At 41.3% G+C, this 8,721-nt stretch overlaps 1 long non-coding RNA gene across 1 annotated transcript; it reads right to left on the reverse strand.

The window, feature by feature from the left end:
* Positions 1-1,810: 1,810 nt before the first annotated feature.
* Positions 1,811-8,122, reverse strand: LOC139828598 (uncharacterized). The gene is made up of 3 exons (XR_011740396.1): positions 8,071-8,122; positions 7,528-7,604; positions 1,811-3,806 (listed from the first exon to the last, which is right to left on the reverse strand). It is a non-coding gene; the product is annotated as an uncharacterized lncRNA (long non-coding RNA).
* Between the last annotated feature and the right edge of the window lie 599 nt (positions 8,123-8,721).

Below are 8,721 nucleotides of genomic sequence, written 5' to 3' on the forward strand. Positions count from 1 at the left end.
GAAGAATACTAGCATAGCTATTTTACAAACTACGTTCCAGTTGAACGAGCTAATTAGCTTTTAATAATGAGACCCAGCCAATGGATTCACAAAGCAAGCAACTGGAGCTTAATGATTTCAGAAGCTATCACATTTACAAGTTAATGGAGTGTAAATTATTCATGAGCATATTATAAATAAGTATAATAAGTTATTTCCAAGGCTAATGTTGCCTTAGAATAAGATTCTTCTGAAAAATGCCTTTAGAAACAGAGCTTTGTGTGACCCCAACCTTACTGTCTCTTTTGCTATTTTCACGTGAAATTATAGAAGTTTGGAAGAACAAGATCATTTACCTGTCCAGATTTCCTTCAGTCCACCTTTCTGCTAAGCCCAGATGATCCCCTTGCATTAGGAGCAAGCAGAGGCACCTGAGATAGTGCAATATTCCATATTTCCTGATTCCCTCTCTTAATGGCATATAGTTAGGGCTACCAAATCTGGAGAAGCCTCTTCTCTATCAGCAGCAATATTACCTTTGGCTTAGCAGCAGTTCATGGCACACAGAATGGAAACAAGAGCCATCTACAACAGTGTGTTGCTATCTCGCACTGTGAAAAGCCCTGGCCTTTCTGCCTCCCCATACCTCCAGCAATACAGCAAACAATTCCAAACACTGGACCCAGGAGAGCTGCACAGAGACATCAGCAATGCCCTTACCATTCACCACCCGGCTCTTTCTTTGAGCAGCATGTTCTGGCTCATCCAGAAGATTGAACAACTCTCACCTGAGTACAAAGCACCTGTGAAAAGTCAGTAAATTTTGTGAACTGAACAAAGTCTTCCCAACCCAGGCTTCACCAGTCTCGCCCTGGGAGAACAGCAGAGTTTCAGTGTCAAAAGGTGAATCAAGCTTATAAAACGTAAAAAAAAATGGGGGCTGGACCTGGTTCAGGAGAAATTCTACAGGTAATTGAGAGTTTTGAACTTGTAGGAGAAACACCAGTTTAGAGAGAGGGGTCTACTAAGGGCAGGAGGAGGGAAAGGCTGTCTTAAGGTGTTCATATTTCCAGATAGCCTTGCTACAATTGCCAGCTTGGCCTGGCTCATGGGATTCCAATTATCAACAGAAAAAGGACATCAGCTGCAGGTGTTTAGGTTAGGACCCCAGTTTGTATCACCTGTGGATGCTTGTCTTCAGTGCACAGAATAGTTAAGCTGGTTCATCAAGAAATCGCTTAAATATGTGAGAATATTTGAAAGTCAAATCTAGTGTAGAATCACCTCTGCCAAAGATTTCTTTTTGTGCAAAAAGTTCTTGCAGAGATTTTTTAAATTCTATATACAGTACATAAATCTACAAGTTCTAATTGTAGCTTAAGACCAGCAAGACTAAGGCAGGAAGGCTTTCCCTGTTTAATTGCCTGAGTTATGTCTTAACAGAGTTCCTTATGATTTGTTTGTTTTCTTATGGATGGTATTCTAGACATTTTCTTCATTTTGCTATTTCACTTACCAATACGGCATCTTAGATGACTAAGACGCATAAATTCCTGTAGAACTGCAGACTTTCAGAAGAAAAAAACTCCCCCTTTCCATTCAGCTGTCATTATTTAGGATTGTTTTGATTTTGCTACATTTGCTAGGGTTTTGAAGTCACAGCAAGATCTCTTCAGGCCCAAGAAGGAACTATGTGGTCCTCCTCATATTTCTGATTTGAATAATTAGACACAAATTGTCTTTTTAAAGAATAGAGGAAACAGCTGATTCCACAATTGCTCATTGACAGCCAGAGAGTATTGTATTTTCTTTCAAAAAAGTAATGGCAAGATTTATTTATATTATCAGGAAACAGGATGGGAAGAAGGAATTGATGAACCATGTTCCTCTTACTCACTTGTTACACAGAGAAGCTGTTCAGTACAAATTTGAATAAATAGATGTTTGTTAGATGCATTAATCTCAATCTTAAGAATCGAAACTTTTCATTATCAAAGTTCATTTCCACAACAGGAGGAAACAAGCATGAATCAAAAGATTTCTAGCAAACCATGTGCTACTTAGAGTAGAGATTTTTCTCCTTGGAGGTCACCTCAGGAACATGGAGTCACTCCTCCAGAGATGCTAATTGTTACCACCGGGCTCTCCAGTTCCCCATATCCATTTCAGCTGCATTTTAGTCCCATTTAGTACATAGAAACCACAACAATCTGTGACAGAAAGGCAGATATGTGGACATAAATATCCACATGTGCGACTTGCATGAGCACAGACACACCACACACATACACAATATTATAAAAGTCCAAAACCTCTCCCCATAGGAAAAGGAAACAAGAGCAAACATCATCCCACTATTAATTAGGAATTTAACACTACATTTTTTAAAGGGGACAAAAAGGCATATGAATCTGGGAGATTAAGTCTTCCACTCAGGCACCTTCATATGATCACCTCAAAGTTTCTCATCCACAAAGTCAAGACCCAGTTTTGCAGCAATAGCAAGCAAAGCAGATAGGTCAGCTAGTCTGCAGGAGGGATGAGGGATGCCAGCAGTTAAAATACTTCTATTTGTTTTAGAGGTATGAAAAGATATTCAATGCATCCTCCTTTCAATAAACTTTATGGATATTTACTGCTTCATGAACACTGTATTTCCTATCACCTGGGCTTTGAGATGGCACCCCCTTCACGCTCTGGTCCAAAAAACAAATTGATGTGATTCACTTACAGGGTGCATAGAAATCGTATCGTCACAAGCAATACCAAGGTCCTTGAGGAGGAGATAAGGATAATTGTCAGTATTTGAGTATACCTATCAAAGTAGTTTCCATAAATATCCCAAAGCCACATTAAAACAAACAAACAAAAAAAACCAACAAGAAGCTTTTGTCAAACAATTCAAAATCATTAATTTACAAGATGTTGGAGGAAAAAACCTCACATTTTTGCAAATTTTTAAGCTCTCTTTTTCTCCTCCTTTCATTAGTAACATGTTAAACATTTTAAAACCATTACAGTTCGCCAAGCAGTTCCAGCGAGCTCCATCCATTAAAAAATCCATGAGTTTTCAGTCAAGTGAGAAATGAATGAGCAATGTCGAAGAGGCATTCAGCTAACAGGAACCAGGTGGTGTTTGACACAACATTTTCAAGTTGTGCGTCATCATGTCGCATTCTTGAGCCTGCTGTGACTTCCTGGGAGGAGTGCCAAGGTCAGGCAAATCATTAGTTACAAATAATGACATTTTTAAGATTGTATACTTTTCCATTTCTCTTATCCTTGTTTCTTTTGAACTAGTCTTTTTCTTCTTTTGGTTTTGATTGTCAGCTCTTTGGAAAAAGGATCATTATCTTCATTGTTTAGAAAAACGCCAGAATCTCCACAGATCAGCCTTCACACTTGGCCTCACCAGGAGACAAATGATGGTTTCACAGACATGTGAAACAGTGCTTTCTTGTCCCCAAGGAGCGGTTTGTTGTTCTCGAGCTGTCACCCACCATAAGGTCCCTCATTCACTCCTGCAGCACAACTCAACACCTAACTGCCTTTCTGCTCTTCCTCAACCACTGCATTTCTTTTCAGAATAAACTCTCAGCCACCCCGATCATTCCTAGCGCCTCCTCCTCACTACATGCACAACCCTGCCAAGCAGAGTGCAAGTCCACCTTCGACTCCCTTTCCAAACCTTCTTTACCTGCCTCAGTCTCCACTGCAACCAGCACGTTCCCCTCTGGCAGACAGACCTAGGACCTGAGCGCAGTTTCCATCTTGCCTCCTCAGGTTCAGGGAATTACTTCATTTTGCAGATTCTTGCTGCATTATATCTGTAAGATACAATTTTCTTATATATTCAGCCATAAAAAAACCAGAACAAAACCAACCAAACAAACAAAAAACCCACACACAACACTTCACCAGCAATGCACCTTGCATCTGATTCAGTCTTGCCTCACAAATGCAATTTTGGTGCTCATCCCTTTCAGAACCTTTCACGGCCTGCTGCATGGCATATACCACCCACTGGCAAACCCAGTCACCCCCCGCTGCCTTGTCACTCACCAGTTCCCAGTTCCAGGCAGACATATTGCAGCATCACAGACAGAAACCTTTGTGGTTTTTCCTATTCAGCTCCTTTTGGGTTGATTTAACATCTTATAACAGATACTTTTAAACAGGCTTTTGGTCTGAAAGGCTTCCTGGGTGCCTGCAACGTTACGCATTCGCTGTATGTACTCTAAACATCCCAAACCATCAACAGAAAAATCAGACTCTTATTTCCTGTGACCGAGGAAATGAGCTGTACTATTGGAAAAGAGAAAAAAAGGTGGTGGTGTCTTGCTGGAACACAATGTCAGGAACATGACGAACAAGGGAACAGACCAAGTGGACATGCTTGGGTATAATTTCCCTAATGCTCTGTTCAAAGATGGGCTGTTTATATGTGTCTTCCTTGTTACAAGCACTATTTGAAGAATATTTTTCTCCTTGTCCTGCTTCTTAAAAGTCTTCAACAGTTTGCCATTTTGTAATTATTTTATTATCTCCCACATTTGTAGTACATTAAATCTGTCATTAGTTGCTTATCCACCAGAAACTAGAGATGATTATCACTTTGTTACTTTGAATTTTTACTTTGATGTGATAATTTACTGCCTAGATATTAACAATGATAGCAGGAGAAGGCAGCCTGAACACCCTGGTGAAGGATTTGTGGCTCTCCTAGTCAGTTCTTTAACCATTGATATGCCCATGCGGGTGCTTCACATAACCCACCCTGAAGTACGTTGTGTCATAGATCGAGAAGTGACTATTCCAAAACATTATTTTTGAGTGTCTAAACAGCATCTACAGCCCATATGGGAAGGGATGGTAGCAAAGGACTTGTTTATGGCCCTGAATGCCCACTTCCCTTGGAATTTATTAAGCAGCTAAATGGCACAAATGGCAGTCAGAGCTTGTGTTTTATGTTCTGTTGTAATTCAGTTGTAACTCCTGTAAAAAGGTTGTCAGCAACCTTTGCTAGTTCGTAGTGTATATCTCAGGGAAGAAAAGGGAGCTTGTTTTTCACTACAATTTATTCATTTATTTGTTTAATAAAAGGCTAAGGATAGACAGGCTTCCCTGCTAACAAAACGTATCAGAGCTGTAACTGAGCAGAAGAGTATCCCTAGAGATTTCTGTTTGGCCAGTCTTTAAGAAGATAATCTCATTTATTTTTGCAGACACCATGAGCAAAATTCAGCGATCCATCTTAGCAAATGTTCACCCCACGGTGAAGGTCCCTGCACTGACCCTGTATCTCACGGTGGGTCAGGAGAAGCAAGGTGCGTGGTGCCTCCTCGCAGCACATCCCTGCCAGCCCTGGCCTTGGCCTCAACCTCCCGTTGGATCTGCAGAGCTGCCAGAGGGAAGCCAGGCCCGAGCCAGCACTATGGTTACAGGGGGAGATTTCTGGATTTGGCGCAAGCCTAGGCTAAAATAATTAACGTCCCTTGTCAACTGCATGCACAGAATGTCACTGTCACCAAAGCCAAATTCCCATCATTTTATAGTCCCCAAAACAGGCTGCCAGACTGCACCTGAGGCAACATTTCTATGACTCTTTGCCAACATCGGCTAAATAAACTCACAAGCAAGACGATGACAAACATGAAAACTGGAAGTAACCATAAAATTCAGCCTGTTTGTATTTTTCAAGACAATTCCTGTTTGTAAAAGTTCCCAGTTCCTGGACTCATCAGCTCAGCAGCTGCTTGTTCGGTTGCATAGCAACTTTCCCTTCTGCCTCTGCTTGCCAGAATTAAAAGGCCACATGTTGAATAAAATAATTAAAGTATTCCTTAGGTCAGAAAGACCAAAGTTCAAGCAGGTTGGCTGGCACATTGTTCCCTGCACTGCTCTCTGACCCTGAACTCCCACCTTAATGACAAGCGATATTCATAGCACTGAAATCACAGACCTATAATTTGCCCTTTTTTTCAGGGCACGGTATGGTCCTTCATGTCACTGGACATCTCCTGCTCTGAAGCTAAAGATTAAAGAGTCACGTGTCCAAGAAGATGATGATGCAGCATAAAGAGGAAGCATCTTGTTAGAAAATGTGGTTTCAGTAGCATCTTGATTAGAAGACCCAAAGGTCTCTTGGACTTCCTCAGTGAGACCCATGATGGCTCTTTAATATTCTGTAAAGATGCAAGACCTGACTGTGACAACAACCTCCTCTCTGGATGCCAGTCACAAAGGTGAAGGCAGTCAGTTCTGAAGCCCACGAAGAGCACAGACAAGCCCAGGCTCACAGCCCTGGCATGGCCAGACTGTGGGATTCTATAGCCAGATGATATCCCATCAAAATATTACTGACACAGCTTCTGTCAATTTGGTTGGCTTTAGGACAAGACCAGTGGTATCTCAGTACGTGGCTGAAGCACAGTGACCTTTCAGGATGCCTCACTGGCTTCCTGCAGGGCTATGCTCTGAGAGGTTGGTGGGTGAACACCATTTTGATGGCCTTCACCTGCACATGTCCCCTTCAAGGCCATACTCCAACAGCAGACACAGCCTTCCTGGAACAGAGAGACCCAAGCTGTGCCCCTACTCACTGCTCTATTTTATGCTTTGTCCATAAAACTGGTAAGGGTAAACAATTATTTCAAATTCCTCCCAGCTGTTGCAAGCATAGCCACCCTTAGAAGCAGACCAATTTTCAATTAAAAAAAAAAAAATCACCCTAAAAATGTACTTTTTTACAGGACTTTTAGGGCAAAAACCTGCACAAACATCAAATGACTGCCTTTGATGGAAATGTATCCGTACAAGGACCCAGCCCTAATGTCCTGTATCCCTGTTGTTCCCGGCAAACAGGTCCATGGATTTAACACAGTCATTGTCTCATTTTATTTGTCTTACAATTAAAACTTCCCCACATATTTTTTGCATCTCATAATTTACAAAGCACAATGTCAGCAGAAAACAAATCACAGTGGATGGTAGCTCCATCCCTGTGGAGCAAGGTCCTTAACTTGCTTTTGAGCTAGTCCATCCATCACCAGTGCCAGTGTTTGCTGCCAAGTGGCAAAGAAAAGCTCTGGCCCAGCAAGCAGCCATAAGAGCTCACACCAGCCGGTCAATCTTCACTGCTTCGTGTGAGGTCAGCTGGCAAATGCAGCTTCCTGTGCCGTGGACATGAGCAACACACAAAACCTCAGTGGTTTAGGGAAAGCTTCACAGTGGGTCAGACAAAGTAACCAGCATACAGCTTCTGAGCATCCTGCCACTCCTCACCAGTCAAGCCAGAACTGCCTCCTTTCCAAAACCATGGACACCCACCACCCTCTCCAGTTCTTCTCTCTGAGTCCAACCCAGTTGCTGAGACGTAACCCACCGCAGGAGCATCAGCCCTGTCTTACATCTACCCATATCCTCCCATGACGGGCCTGCACCAGCTCCAGAGGAGTCACACTTAATCTCCATCATCTTGAATGAACAGAGAAAATCTGGCTATTTTCATCATCTATTCATTTTCCTAGCATAAAAAGAGCTGCTTACCTTGTTGGAAATACATTGAAATCCCAGATTTAAAACACCTAGGAGTTTCTGAAGATGGGTCCAATGCTGGATTTGATCTGAAATAAGCAATGAAGAAAATAAGGGCAAAAGCTCAAATATTTCTTCTTATTTTGTATTTACCATTAAAATACACATATTTGAAGGCTCTCTTTGCATTAATTTCATTCTAATTTTGTTGCTTTTTTTTTTTACATGAAAGAGGTGTAAAAACCTTTTAAAAACATACCTCTCAAGAGCTGCTGCTTACGAACAGCCTTCTCACCATTTTTCTTTATTGATGAGGGAACAGAAAATGCAGAGAGCACTAGAAAACCCAATTGTCAATCTTAATTACATCTACTTGCTTTGAAAGAACATATAAAGAAGTCTGCTAGATTTTTACTATAGATGGAGTAAAAAAATAAAATCATTAATCTATTATCCCACATCAAATTACAAGAAAATTTAACAAAAACATTTTATCATAATGAATTCAGAGATTTATTGCCCAGAAACCCACCACACCAGGATTTTTATACATACATCTGTCCAGATGAATGGAAAAGCAGATCAACATTATTCACAGGCACGGGTTCTGTGGACAGGAGCAGGTACCTGGTTAGTATCCAAATGCCCTCTGACAAGCCCTGTCCTTACTGCTAATACACAATGAATTAATCTCCTTCCTAAACACCCTGAATTCATAGTGTAAAGAGCCTGCTGGAAAGGGAAAAGGAGGTAACAGAAAGACCAGACTTTACCAACACAGTCCTGATTTTGGGTGCCTGCAGTTTGTACAGCCACCCATAGATGCCCCAGGTTTCCTTTTCCTGCATCTCAATTCAGTCTACTGGTGGTTGGAGGCTCTTCATTATTTCTTACTAAAAGACCAGCTGCAGTGTATCAGCATCGATCTGTTAGCCAAAAGAAGCTGGTGCCTCTGAGGAGTGTGCACAGATCTTTTTTTCTCCCATCAGAAAAGAAGAAGGAAAAAAAAAAGAGAAGGAAAAGTAAAAAGGAAAAAAAAAAGAGTAAATATATGCATATTATGTACTTGTTCAATAAAGCTGCACTAAAATAGGTAACATTAAGAATATGAATCCTTGCTCCACAGCTAAGAAACAGGGATAATCATATGCCATCCCATACCTTCCTGAACTCCTCTTCTGCCCTCGTTTTACTCCAAAACAGAAC

This window comes from Patagioenas fasciata, chromosome 9 (assembly GCF_037038585.1).
Source record: "Patagioenas fasciata isolate bPatFas1 chromosome 9, bPatFas1.hap1, whole genome shotgun sequence".
In the NCBI taxonomy this organism is placed as follows: Eukaryota; Metazoa; Chordata; class Aves; order Columbiformes; family Columbidae; genus Patagioenas; species Patagioenas fasciata.